At 49.1% G+C, this 13,545-nt stretch overlaps 1 long non-coding RNA gene across 14 annotated transcripts in view; it reads left to right on the top strand.

Moving 5' to 3' along the window:
- LOC109549460 (uncharacterized) overlaps positions 1 to 13,417 on the top strand; it is a 20,323-nt gene extending 6,906 nt beyond the window's left edge. For 2 of the 14 annotated variants that reach the window (XR_012327335.1, XR_004522786.2), the window contains exons 3-6: positions 18 to 2,290; positions 3,237 to 3,326; positions 9,143 to 9,276; positions 11,272 to 12,575. This is a non-coding gene — a long non-coding RNA (uncharacterized lncRNA). Of the gene's footprint in view, positions 1 to 17; positions 2,291 to 3,236; positions 3,327 to 7,514; positions 8,647 to 9,142; positions 9,277 to 11,271; positions 12,611 to 13,006 lie in introns of those variants that run through there. The other 12 variants (XR_004522788.2, XR_012327338.1, XR_012327336.1 and 9 more) reach the window with 12 other exon arrangements.
- The last annotated feature ends 128 nt before the right edge of the window (positions 13,418 to 13,545 follow it).

Here is a 13,545-nt window from a genome sequence, read left to right as displayed (position 1 = left end):
TGTGCTCCTCATTTCAGACGCCAGTTGGTTCAGAGACAGTTTCCCTGATGGGCCCCTGAGATCTGCCATCCATCCTGTGCCCATGTGAGGAGGGAAGCTGGATGCCCCCCAGGCAGCACTGTTCACCAGGCACTGCTCCTTTCTCTTGGTAACACCTCCAAGTTCCCAGCCCTCCCCATTCTCTGGAAAAGCTTTCTTTCCCATCTCTCTTCCCTTATTGTGTTTGCAGCGGTTATGCTTGAACAGAACCCCCAGAGAGGTTCCATTTCTGGGGCCGGCGCTGATCTGTTGGAAGCGACGGCTGCTTGGAATACTATCTGGAGAAGAATCTTCGGCTGTGTCCGGGCCCACGGACCGATGGGATCAGTCTGTCTTGGTGCTGGTGGGGCAGGTGGCCGCAGGCGTGTTTGAAGTAGATGAACTGCTAAGGGAGGAGCCACTTTTTCTTTCCAGGTCAGGCCATGGTCAATTCCACGTCAATGGAATGCAAAACCTAGAGCCCTGATGTTACTGAATCAGGTCTGACTGCTTGACGCGCAAAAATCAATATTCCAGAGAGAGACAAAAGTTGGTGAAAAGGAAAGCTGCCTTTAATCAGAATGCTGGCAATCTGGGGAAATGGACCCAGTGTCCCCAAAACCCACCTCCCAAAATTCTGCTCAGCCGTGGAGTTTGTAAAGGGAAAAGGGGAAGTAATCTCAGTCATTGACGTAGGGAGTCAGAGTCGTCGCCATCCCTCCCCGTGTGCAGGCTTGTCGGCTCCTTGTGATTCTCCCTTAGGTGCTCTCTTGTTCACACAGTTTGTTCGTGAGATTGCTGAAAGAAAAGCTAGGGAAGAGATCTGGTCATCGGCTGATTACTTATTCTTCATTTCTAATTTGATCTATGGAAAGAACCAACAGATTAGACAAGGTGTGGTGTGATCAAAAGATTTGAAAGGTGTGCTAGGGCCGGAGGTGAGTAGGGCATAGGGCGCCTGGTTTGAGGTTAGTGACAGGACAAAGGGGCCTCCTGCAGAGAGCTCTTTCCTGCCCAAAGCTGCTTACACGGACTGCCTTTGATTGGGTTCTTCCAGAAACAGACTAGGATTCGAGTACAAGTAGCTAACTGGGAGGTGATCCCAAGATGCTCTGGTAGGGGAGCAGAGGAGTGAGACAGGAAGGTGAGGGGAAGCTGCTCGGGGCAGGGTACGTTAAGGAGCATGTCACCATTGTGGACATCTGGGATTTATGAACATCTGTGGGAACGTCTGGGCTCTGGTCCTGCCGGGGACCTCCAGGAGACGGTATAGAATACATCTCAGACTTTTCCTACCCAAAGGCTGAGAAAACTGCAGAATCTATCTACCAACCCCCACTGATCGTTGGTCCAGGGCTGCTTCTGGGGCTGCATTAGTTCCCCAGCCCTACTGGCCGGTTCTGTGGGCTCACCAAGCACAGCCCTGGAGCCCGAGAAAGCCTGCAGGCAGAGGTCACAAGTGCAAAGGACAAGCTAACGAGGTAAGAGCGGGGCCCTGACAATATCCGCTATGAGAATTATGGCAGGAAACTAGGATTGAGTGGTCTTCAAACAGCTGGCACGTGGTAAGAGCCAGATGCCTCTCTGCGGCACATCTATCTACTCTTTGGAGGACAGTGCTATATATAAGCATCTGTAACCCCACAAAAGCTGTGGAGGGAGGCTGTCTGGAAGTAGAGCAGTGTTTTTAAACGCACAGTCCAAGAAAGAGAAAGGGGATTTAAAAGGGATTTCTTCTCTTTTGAAGGATATAGAAGGAATCTAATTCAAGACCTCGGGCACTCTTCCCCTTATTCCACTTTATCTCCTTCCACAGGGCCTGGACCCTTGATGGGGACAAAGCTAATACCCTCTCTGTCTTTGGTGCCCCTGGCTCCGCACGCCCTCCCTTCTGCCAGCTCCCTGCTTGTGCAGATTGACTTCACCTCTTGCCCACATTCTCCTTGGACCTTCCCTCCTCTCCATCTCCTCTGGGTCCTCAGCCCACTCTCCAATCTGTCATCAAATCCAGTCCCCAGTCTGGTGAGGGGATAATAATCCGTGGGATTTGTGCTGGTTCCCTCCGAGGCTCAGAAGCTGTGGATGGCTCGCAGTTGCCTGGCACGTTGAGCACCAAGTCTCGAGCCTAGCCTTTGGGGCCCTGCATGTCTGTGACCTGTGTGAACATTGCAGCCTGACCTCTCCTCCACCTGGCCGTCATCGAGTCCTCCCTGCACGCTGGCTCTCTGAGCTAAGGGACACATGGAGGATGAGGCTTCGTCTCACAGATGAGGTAAGCAAGTTTCAGAGAAGTTGAGTAACTTGCCCAGCTAGTAAGTGGCAGAGCCCGACACAGTCCCTCCAAAGCCAGTGCACTTTCCACTGTGCCAAGCTTCACCCTCCCTTCCTTTCCCCGGTCCCTTTCCACTCTCAGAACAATCCAAGCCCTCTTATCAGTTCCAGAAAGTGTGTATGGGAGAAGGACAGAAGTGGGTAGATGTTCTGGGGCTCGCCTTTCACCTGGGCCTGATTCTCTTTGGTAGATGAATAAATGATGGGAGGTCCCTCTGAGACAGAGGCAGGTCTCCGTGGCCTGTGGGGGCCATTTTCACTAGTCTACTTGCGCAGTAGCTATCTTTTTTTTTTTTTTTTTTTTAAAGACTCTTTGAGTGGAACTTTCCCCTCAAGCTGCTGGAGGAAGAAGAGCCCTGCTTCTCCTGTCCCCAGCTCCCTGCCCTTACGCAGACCCCAGGGACTCTTATCAAATCCTTTAGAATAGACAGCAAATGCAGTCTCTGTGTGCTGTCCCACCTTTGCCCCCGTTCCTGCACTCCTGGCAGACGTTACTAGTTGATCATAGAACTTCTTCCCTGTAAGCTGGGAACCATCCCCTCACTGCTCTCTACGGGGCTCAAAGAGAAGTTCTCACCTAGAAGGAATCTTGGATGTACTGATGAGAAAACCGTACATCCAAGATGTACTAATGAGAAAACTGTTGCCCAGAAAGGGAAAGTGACTGTTCTCAAAGTCACACAGCTGGCCAGTGACTGTCATCAGCGTTGGCCCTCCCCTCCTCTGCAGCCCCAGCCATGTGAAATGTCATCATTCTTGCTGGGTCTGCTGGCTGAAATAACAAATTTCTCCCCTGGGATTGCACTTCTGGACCAGGAAGTCTGGCCAGCTGTTGAGCCACATTGTCATACGTTGAGAAATCCTTATCAAAGAGCCTTTGATTCCAGGCGCTGTGGATTATGGACAACTTACTTCCCTTCTTCCATCCTGTGACCTGAAGTGTAGTCTCTCTGACTCATGAGGATACTGACAAAGAGGTAAGCAATGAGAAGCCAGTCTCCTGTTAGCAAATGAGTGGTGTTTGGGGCTTCCTGAGAATTCCATTTGTCTAGGGCCATGCTTCTCAACAGGGGGCGATTTTGCCCATCTAGGGGGGGATGTGGCGGTGTCTGGAGACATTGTTGGTTGTCACAGCTTGGAGGGGTGATGAAGCCACTGGCATCAAGTGGGTATAAGCCAGGGATGCTGCTACACCCTGCAGTACACAGGACAGCCCCCACCATAAAGAACTATCTGGCCCCAAATGTCAATAGTGCTAAGACTGAGGAACCCTGGCCTAGGGCCCGGGGAATGACTAGTGACATGACTGGCCCTCGCCCATGTAGGAGGTCCAGTCCCCTGCCTTTGCTCAGCCCGCCCCCTCAGCTGGAAGTCCTTGCTTCCCCCAACACAATTTATTCAAATCCTTCTCTGCATTCAAGATCTCTCCCGATTCCCATCTATGGGAGGGAGCCTTTCCCGACTATTCCTAAACAGCCTTAACTGCTTCTCCTCTGAGCCTACAAGGTGCTTCTAGAACTTGTCTCAGTCAGTCTTGTACTAGTGATGGGTGCACTTCCCCATCTCCCACTGCATTTAATTCCTTGAGTGGTGCAAAGTCAAAAAGCTTCCATGCCCTTGGAATCAGGCACAACTGTGTTCAGATTGTGCCTATGATAATATGTGACCTCAGGTAGGTAACTTAGAGGACCTGCCTGAACTTCACTTTTCTGTCCATATAACCACAGAACACTTTTGGAACACGTCCTAAGTACCAGGTGCTCTTCTACGTGCTCTACGTGTGTAAACTCATTCAGTCCTCACAGCAGCCCTGTGAGTAAGTGCTATTATGACCAGTTCTGTTTCATGGATGAAGGAAACTGAAACACAGAGGTTACCTGACTACCAAGTTCACTGGCCGGGAAGTGGCTGATCCAGGAGCCGCAGGCGGGTGGTCCGGTCCCTCTGGTAACCACGGTGCCTTCTGCCTCCTTGACGGGATGAGCCTCAGAGGGTGTGAGATCTAAGGGAGAAGGCCTGTGTGATGAGTGGTCCAAACTTGCCCAGTTTCTGCTCTGCTCCTCAGCCTAATACAGCACCAATATATCTTCCGGAATATTGTCGATATTATATGATACACTGCATCCTGTCACAGCCCTGCAATGTCTTTGTAAAACCGAGGCACAGGGAGGTTAAGTAAATTCCTCAAGAGCCCAACTGCAGAGCCTGGATTGGGTTTGTCTCCAAAGACCTGGCTCCTATCTGCACCCAAATTCTGTAATTGCTGGTGTAAGTGAAAATCTCCTCCTCTAGACTGTGAGCGATTTGAGGCGGGGGACGGGACAGGTTAGGCACGACTTAGCTTCCCCAGCGCCTCTCCCACTTTGGGGCTGCACGTGGTAGGCATTCAATGAATGTTTGTTAGGTGAATAAACGGCTCAGAGCTCCTGGGGCAGAGGCCCACTTGCACAGGCAGAAGGTGCTCAGATAGGATTCCAGAGCTTGTCTGTGGGGCAGCCGGGGCCTGAGAGCTTGGGCTGTGGGCCCAGGAACCTGGAGGAACAGGGCGCCTGTTTGAGCTCCCAGAGCACCTGCCAGCCTCTCCCTACCACATCCCCATCAAGGCCTGCAGCAGCAGGAAAATTGTACGCTTGCATTACCCAGCGACCCAAGAAGTGCAATTAAGTTGAAAATTAGTTGGCATAATTAATTAGACGGGTAAATAGCTCCCTGTCAACACCAATCAATCCATTCTGCATATAATTAGCTCAGTGTAGGCAGGCCAGAGCTCAAGCAGCTGCTGCTGCTGCTGGCAGGCCAGGGCCTAGGGTGGGAGCAGAAATGGGACAGGGTGTCCAGCCAGGTACCCTAAACCCACCCCACCCCCAGGTCCTTCTACAACTGCTTTTCATGGGAGCAGCCTCCTGGCAAGTCCATCTTCGGCACCCAGCAAAGCCACAGCTTAACTCCCAGGAAGCCACAGCTGCAAAGTCCCTTTGCTCCCTCAAGTTTCCTACTTTCGAGTTCCCGGTCCATTGCTCGAGGTTTCTGACGTGCATAAAAACCACAAAGAGCTCCCTTTTCTTGGCTAATAAATTTGCAGATGCTTTTTAAAAAATTAAAGTATAACTTAGATGCAGTAAAATTTACCCTTGTTACTGTACAGCTTTATGAGTTTTGAGGAATGTGTACAGTTGTATAACTGTAACCGAGCAGGACCCTACAGGGTCTTCCTGGGACAGACCTCCCCATGTCCTCAACCTCCCTTTTGTTTGTAGAAAAACTTTAGCTTCCTAGGCCTTCCCCGAGTTCCAAAGAATAAATTTAATCAGAGAAGTGATAAAAGGCAAAAGCAAAGGAAAACAGTCAAGCAAGACAAAATAATAGTTTAGCCATTGTTTAATGGCTAAAGTCAAGGACATCTAACTCCTCCTCAAGGACTATAGAGAATATTCTGAGCCATGTCCTTTGAGCCATTTAGCAGATACTGAAACCCCCATCAGGTGGAAGGGTTAACTGTATGCTGCCCACAAGCACATAGACCCCAGACCAGTTGGAACCAGAAGGTTGATGATGTTGACTCCTGATTACCTCACCACCAACCAATCAGAAAAATGTCCACGAGCTGACCACACACCCTGCAACCCCTCTCCCTCATCCTATCGTTATTTATTTATTTATTTATTTATTTTGCGGTATGCGGACCTCTCACTGTTGTGGCCTCTCCTGTTGCGGAGCACAGGCTCTGGATGCGCAGGCTCAGCGGCCATGGCTCACGGGCCTAGCCGCTCTGTGGCATGTGGGATCTTCCCAGACTGGGGCACGAACCTGTGTCCCCTGCATCGGCAGGTGGACTCCCAACCACTGCGCCACCAGGGAAGCCCCCACGTCCTATCTTTAAAAACCTTTCCCTGAAAGCCATTGGGGAGATCAGGTCTTATAAGCAAGCACTAGCTGCCTGGACTCCTTGCTTGGTGCCCTGCAATAAACGCTGCCCTTTCCTTCACCACAACCCAGTGTCATTGGATTGGCTTTACTGGGTGTGGGTGAGTGGACCCAAGTATGCTTCAGTAACATAACCAGCAGCATGATTAAGATCTAGAATCCTTCCATCACCACACAAAAAAATCCCCATTCCCTTCTGTAGTCAACTGCTTCCCCCACCCCCAGCCCCTGGCAACTACTGATCAGTTATCTCTCCCAAAAGTTTTACCTAGGGACTTCCCTGGTGGTCCAGTGGTTAAGACTCTGCCCTTCCACTGCAGGGGGCATGGGTTCAATCCCTGGCTGGGGAACTAAAGATCTCATGTGGTGTTGCCAAAAATAATTTAAAAATAATAATAAAATAGAGAAGTTTAAAAAACAAACATCAAAAACCTCAATATTAAAAAAAAAAAAGTTTTGCCTATTCCAGAATGTCCTATAAATGGAATCATATAGCGTGAGCCTTTTGAATCTGGCTTCTTTGTCTTAGCATAATGCACTTGGGATACATTCATATTGTGGTGTGTGTCCCTGCTTAGCTACTTTTTATGGCTGAGTCATGTTTCATTGCATGCATGTACCACGTCTTGTTTATCCCTTTCCCAGGTGAAGGACATTTGGTTGTTTCTAGCTTGGGGCATTTATGAATAAAGCCACTGTAAATGCTCATATAGAGGTTTTTGTATGAACATAAGTCTTCATTTCACTTAGATAAATACCTAGGAGCAAGATTGCTGGGTCTACGGTAGGTGTATAGATAACTTTATAAGAAACTGACAAACTGTCTTCTAAGATCCTGTACCATTTTACATGCCCACCATCCATGTAGGAGACTTCTGGTAGCCCCATATCTTTGTTACTGCACAGACTTTACAAAATGATGACATCCAGTGCTGGCGACAGCAGGGCCAGCTACATAATTTACGTGGCCCAATTCAAAATGAAAATGTGAGCCCCCTTGTTTCAAACAAAAAGAAAAAGTGCCATTAATGGTATTAAAATAGAAAGTTTTTTCCTTTCTTCTGTAGTCTTTCTCTCATCTTCTCATGGTATTTTTTTAAATTTGCTATTTAATGTTTTAAGTAAAGAAAAACTAAAATTAAAAATTATTAGCATGAACTTTGCCATTTACCATTTATTTTTATATTGTGCAACGCCATTTTTTAAAAAGACTTTTTTTCTTTCTTTATTTCTGGCCGCAGCTTGTAGGATCTTAGTTCCCTGACCAGGGATCAAACCCAGGCCCATGGCAGTGAAAGTGCTGACTCATAACCACTGGACCACCAGAGAATTCCCATGTGCAAAGCCATTATAAATGCAAATATGAGAGCTTTTAACTTGTATGTAGAATCACTGAAATTACATGGTCTGTATTTCATTTATACATGCATGTGTATTTTGTTCTTATCGGAAAGTGGAAATGCTGCAGGTGGCCAAATGATCAGAACCCGCCCAAGGTGGCCATTGGGCTGCCATGTGAATCAGGGCTCTCCCTCCGAGCTGGGCTGGGAAACTCTTCCTCTGGTTTTTTTCTTCTGAAAATAACTCTATTGGCTTTTGCTTTTGTTTCGTGAATATTATGGGTTCATTATAAAAATTTGGGGAAAACAAGCAAAAATAAATAAAATGCATTAAAATGAAAGAAAAAAATCAAACATCTTCCATAGCCACACCATTAGACATTGTAATTTTTTAAATATAAATTTATTTATTTAATTTTGGCTGCGTTGGGTCTTCGTTGCTGTGTGCGTGGGCTTTCTCTAGTTGTGGCGAGCGGGGGCTACTCTTTGTTGTGGTGCATGGGCTCCTCATTGCGGTGGCTTGTCTTGTTGCAGAGCATGGGCTCTAGGCACGCGGGCTTCAGTAGTTGTGGCATGTGGGCTCAGTAGTTGTGGCTTGCGGGCTCTGGAGCACAGGCTCAGTAGTTGTGGTGCACGGGCTTAGTTGCTCCGCGGCATGTGGGATCTTCCTGGACCAGGGCTCGAACCCGTGACCCCTGCATTGGCAGGTGGATTCTTAGCCACTGCACTGTAATTTTTAACATTTTCTTGTGTGTTGTGGCAACAATGTAGATTAGATCCTGTAGAACCCACTGCAGTCTCCCTCTCATGTGCTTTCCCATGGCATCCGGGAAGCTCAAAACTCTTTTTCCCAGGCCTCCCAAAAGCAGAGCTCTGCATGGAACCCAAGCTCTGACAGGCAGCAGCATCCTCACATGACTTGGAAGGTTTTTCTGTGGCAGCAGCTTAAGCAGACAGGAACACTGATGCTAGTCCAAGGCGTCAGAGGTGGAGAGCGGTGGCAGCAGGAAGGCTTCCACTGGAGCAGTCCATGGTGGGACTGGGCATCTTCCCGGCTGGGTTGTTTTCTGTAGCATCCAAGTGTGGTTCCCTAGGCCTCCTGGGAATTTTGTAGTGAACTAAGTCTCTGCAACAAACCTCTTTCTACTTAACCAGTTAGAGTGGATTCTGTTGTCTGCAATGAAGAACTCAACCTTTGGGTCTCAGCTTATCTTTTATTGTCTCCTTCATAGCACTTACCAAAATATGGAATTGCCTTGTTTATATATTTGTTTACCTACTTAGTGTCTTTTAATGAGGAGGAACCAGTTCTGTCTTGTTCACCACTTTGATCCCAGTGGCTATCCCACAGCAGCATTTGGTAGCTATCTGTTGGGTGAAATAATTGGTCACCTTCCAGCACCCCTTACCCCAAGAGAGAGCAGAAACACTAGCCTCACCACTTCTGTGGACCAAGTGGGCTGTATTCCCTCTATGCGTACAACTGCTCCCCACTGCCACCAACACTTGCTGATTGCCTCTTTTTGCAGAGAAATGCAATGTTGTAGAAGATTCCCACTTGCACCCCTCTTTGTTGCTAGTGACTTAAAAAGACTATAAGGATGAATCAGCTCACTGTGGCCAGCTCCCTGCTTCCCTTCAATGAGCAAAGCCCTGCTCTGTGGTGAGTATACGTGTCTGTGTGTGATAGCTGGGGACAGATTTCTGAATAGAATAAGACCCACAGACTCAGGAGGGCAAACATTATATCATTCATTCATTCCACAAACACGTACCAAGTGCCTCCTATGCATGTATGTGCAAGGTGCTGGAAGGGATCCAGACCTCCCAATAAATGCCCCTTTGTAATCAGACTTTCTCCTTTTGGCCATCAGACTGTCACCTAAATTAGTTGAAGTCTCTAAGCTTTTAATTATGAGCCTGATAATGCAACTTTCCCATGGGGTTGTGCAATTTCAGGCACAAACCCTACGTTTGAAATACAGGTGCAGGAATAGATGTCAGTGACATCATTTGAAAGGATTACTGTGCAAGCAGCCCAGCCCCTGGATGCCTGCCGACTTCAGGCCGGAGCCACGACACACATGAGCTCTGTGATGAAGGTGGCCTCATGGCTCTGCATCCCAGCACTGCTTGGGGTGCCAGGACATATACCGTGACCTCTGCCATTGCCATACACCTGCTGGAACTGTGGGCAAAACCACTGCCCTGTTCCAGGTCTGAACCTGGAAGGGGCAGGCCCAGTTCCTTGTGGCCCCAGGGCTGCTGGGACCACACCTACCACCACCTGTCTCACCTGTCAGAGGGGGTGGGGTGGGAGGGCGCTGAGAGGTGAGTGCTGTAACCCTTTCCTCTCCTCTGGCTAGGGGACCTCTCTGTATGTGGAGCATGGGAGATGGACCTGAATGTGTTTCTGGCCAGTTCATGGAAAGGCCTGCTTGGTTATTGAAATCAGAGCCTGCCCATCTTTGGAACTAGGAATGAGGTCTTTGATCAGGCTAAAATTTGGGGATCTAGAAATGAACCCACTGCAGCGTCTGCCCTCAAGGAAAGACAAGCAAATACAGTAGAATGTGAGAAGCCTTTTCTGTCATCATCAAATGCTCTAGGGCCCACCATGGGCTCTGCAGAGCCTATAGCATGACCCCCACTGTGGCCATGCCTACAGTCCAGTGGGAAAGACGGCAAATGAAAAGTCATGACATTGAGCTGGGATGAGTGTTAAGGTCAGAGAAGCAAGAGCCAGGAGCGTAGAGAGCGGGGGGCGGGGGGGGGGGGCGGGGGGGTGGTGGTGGTGGTGGGGGCTGACCTAGCCTGGGGTCAGGAGGCCTGTCTGAGGTCCCGACAGGTTGGAGGCATTAGCTGGGGGAGGTGGGAGGGAATGGGTGCCCCAGGGGTGCAGGGGTTGGGTGTGTGCTGGGGGGCACAAGAGTGGGAAGAGGTGAGCCCAGAGGTCAGACCCTGGTGGGAGGGAGCACGGCAAGAGGATTTGGGTCTTTATCTCATGGATGTGGGAGCTACAGAAGCTGTCACGCGGACAGACAGGAGGCCAGACAAGCGTTTTCTGTGACGGCTGCCTCTGGCCTCAGTGTGGCAAGAACACAGCCCCTCAGGGAACATCCTGGCAGTCAGGGGCGAGGCCCTCTTCCTCCTGGGTGGTCTGTCAGCACGGCTCAGAGCAGTGACTCTCAGAAGCTTCCAGCAACAGGCTGACTCATGCGGTGGCGGCCGCTCGCCCAGTCAAAGATGGAGCTGGAAGGGCCATGGCCTGGCGCTGCCCGGGACAGATGGCAAAGACGTGCCAGCTGCTCCCTGCAGGGCGTTTCTGAGGAAAACCCCCTCCCGCCCCACGCGCGGCCTCCGCTGCCTCCCTGAACTTGCCCAGCTGGCTGCGCCCTGGCTTCTGGCTTGTCACAGCCAGAATAACCAGATGGGACCTGTGGGCCCGCGGCCAAGCCCTGCCACGTTATCGAGTCCTGGCTGGGAAGGAGTCAGGTCTGGGAAACCTCTGCCCCCTCTCAAAGCACCGTGGGAGAATCCACACCCCAAACCGGTCCCTTCTCTCCAGCCTCCTTCCTTCCCCAGTAAGCTTTCTCCTTACTTAGCCTCTTGACTCCCTCTATATTTTCAATGTTTATTTATTGACTTTTGTAAGCAGAGGGAACTGGAAAGGAGCTGAGAGTCACAGTGAGCCTGATTCTGAAGCCCACTCACCCCGACTTCCCTCCCACTGGACCAGTGACTGCGGGGGACTGTGCAAAGACCGTGGGCTGTGGTCAGGTCGGGTGCCACCCACAATCTGGCTGTGACCCCTGCCAAGCAGATGGAGACCATGACCCGTGGGGGAGGATGGAAGTGCAGGGAGAGGTCAGGGGTGAAAAGAAAAGCTCTTAACAGCGGCAACTGCCCTAGCACAGGCAAACGCCCAGAACCTCTGGTCTTCACCCTCAGATAAATGGAAAATTCCTCATGTGCTCCCTGCGGGGTGAAACAGCAAACCCACCTGAATCCAGGACAGAACAGATTTTTCAGCTGCCTACAAGCTCCTCACATGTCCATTGTTAAAGGTGTACAAGAATGTTCGCTACAGTAATTGTTACTAATTGGGAAGAATTCGATGTTCTAGAATTAGAAGACCTAGAGCAGCTCGGGCTGCGAGGACAAAGTACCACAGGCTGAGGGTGGAGGGGTCAGGGGTGGGGTGGGGCTTAAACCACGGTAATTTGTTCTCTCGCAGTTCTGAAGGCAGGAAGGCTGAGATCAAGGTGTTGGAAGGGTTGGTTTCTTCTAAGGCCTCCCTCCTTGGCTGGCAGATGGCCACCTTCCTTCTGAGTCTTCATCTGATCTTCCCCCGGGCAGGTCTGCATCCTAATCTCCTGTTCTCAGAAACAGTTTCACTGCAGTTGCAAAGAACAAGGAAGATCTATATGTATTGACAGGGAAAGAGTTCCCAGCTTATTGTTAAGTGGAAAAAGTAAGTCACTGGACAATATGATACTGATATCAGTGGTTCCCTCTGGAGAGGTAACAGGATTGGGGTAAGGGTGGGGTGAGGGAGACATTTATATGTGTAAGTCTGTGCAGAGATTGGATTATTGTTCTCAATTCTTCACTCCCCTCCTTGCCCTGGCTTTGCAGCTTCTCCCCTGTGGGCTGGGTATATCTCCCTGGCCCGTGGATGTTGAACTTGGCCGGGTGACTTGGTTTGGCCAATAGAATTTGGATGGAGGTGCCCAGAGCAGAGGCCTTAAATGTGCTTGCTTGGTATAGTTTGGTCTCTCAGGCTTCTGTGACCCTCAGTGAGAAGAAGGCACCCCAGGAAATGGCTGACCACGAAGACCACAGTCTTTAAGACTGACCTTCCTGCTGCCAATGGAGACCATGAAGACATGACAAGAAGGGCTGAACCGAACCACAGCCTGGCGCTAGCCCAGCCGACAACACACCTGTGAGCAAGAAAAATACATGCTTACCTGGAAAACATTATGCTGAGTCAAGTAAGCCAGACACAAAAGGACGAACATCGTACGATCCCACGTATATGAAATATCTAGAAAAGGCAAATTCACAGACAGAAAATAGATTAGAAGCTACCAGGGGAGGAGAATGAGGGGAGAGAGGGGAAAGAAGGGCTATTACTTAATGGGCACAGAGTTTCTGCTTGGGGGGATGAAAAGGTTTTGAAAACAGATGTTATGATAGTTGCACAACATCGCAAATGTACTTAATGCCACTGAATTGGACACTTAAAATGGTTAAAGTGGTAAATTTTGTGTTATGTATATCTCATACCACAATTTTAAAAAATAATAATGTAATATACCAAAAATACATTGAATTGTACACCTTACTTTTAAAAATATTTATTTATTTTATTTACTTATTTTCCTTAGTCTGTGTCGGGTCTTAGCTGTGGCACACAGAGTCTTTGCTGAGGCATGCAGGATTCTCTCTAGTTGTGGTGCGGTGGCCTCGCAGCATGTGGGATCTTAGTTCCCTGACCAGGGATTGAACCCATGTTCCCTGAATTAAAAGGCAGATTCTTTACCACTGGACCACCAGGGAAGTGCCTGAATTATATACAGTTTAAACAAGTAAATTGTATGGCAGGAGAATTATATTTCAATAAAGCTATGCAAAAAGAAACCCACATTGTTTAAGCCATTAAGTTTTGGGTGATTTGTTAAGCAGCGCTTGTGCAGCACTAGCTGACTGATACAATATGTATGCATGTGTTTTATAATGAGCACATATTATTTGTGTAATAAAAATATGCAAAATCAGAATTTATCGGGTTCCCTCTGAACAGGCCCCTCTTTTCTGTTTTCCTGCCCAGTGGTGGCACCAGGGCATTTATGGACATTGCTCCTCTAAATTTGGAGTGACACTTTGCTTCTCTCTTTATTCTTGGCGGTAACCCAGACCCAAATCC

The sequence above is a fragment of the Tursiops truncatus genome, chromosome 17, assembly GCF_011762595.2.
Source record: "Tursiops truncatus isolate mTurTru1 chromosome 17, mTurTru1.mat.Y, whole genome shotgun sequence".
Lineage (NCBI taxonomy): Eukaryota > Metazoa > Chordata > Mammalia > Artiodactyla > Delphinidae > Tursiops > Tursiops truncatus.
This window is presented reverse-complemented; position numbering and strand designations above follow the sequence as displayed.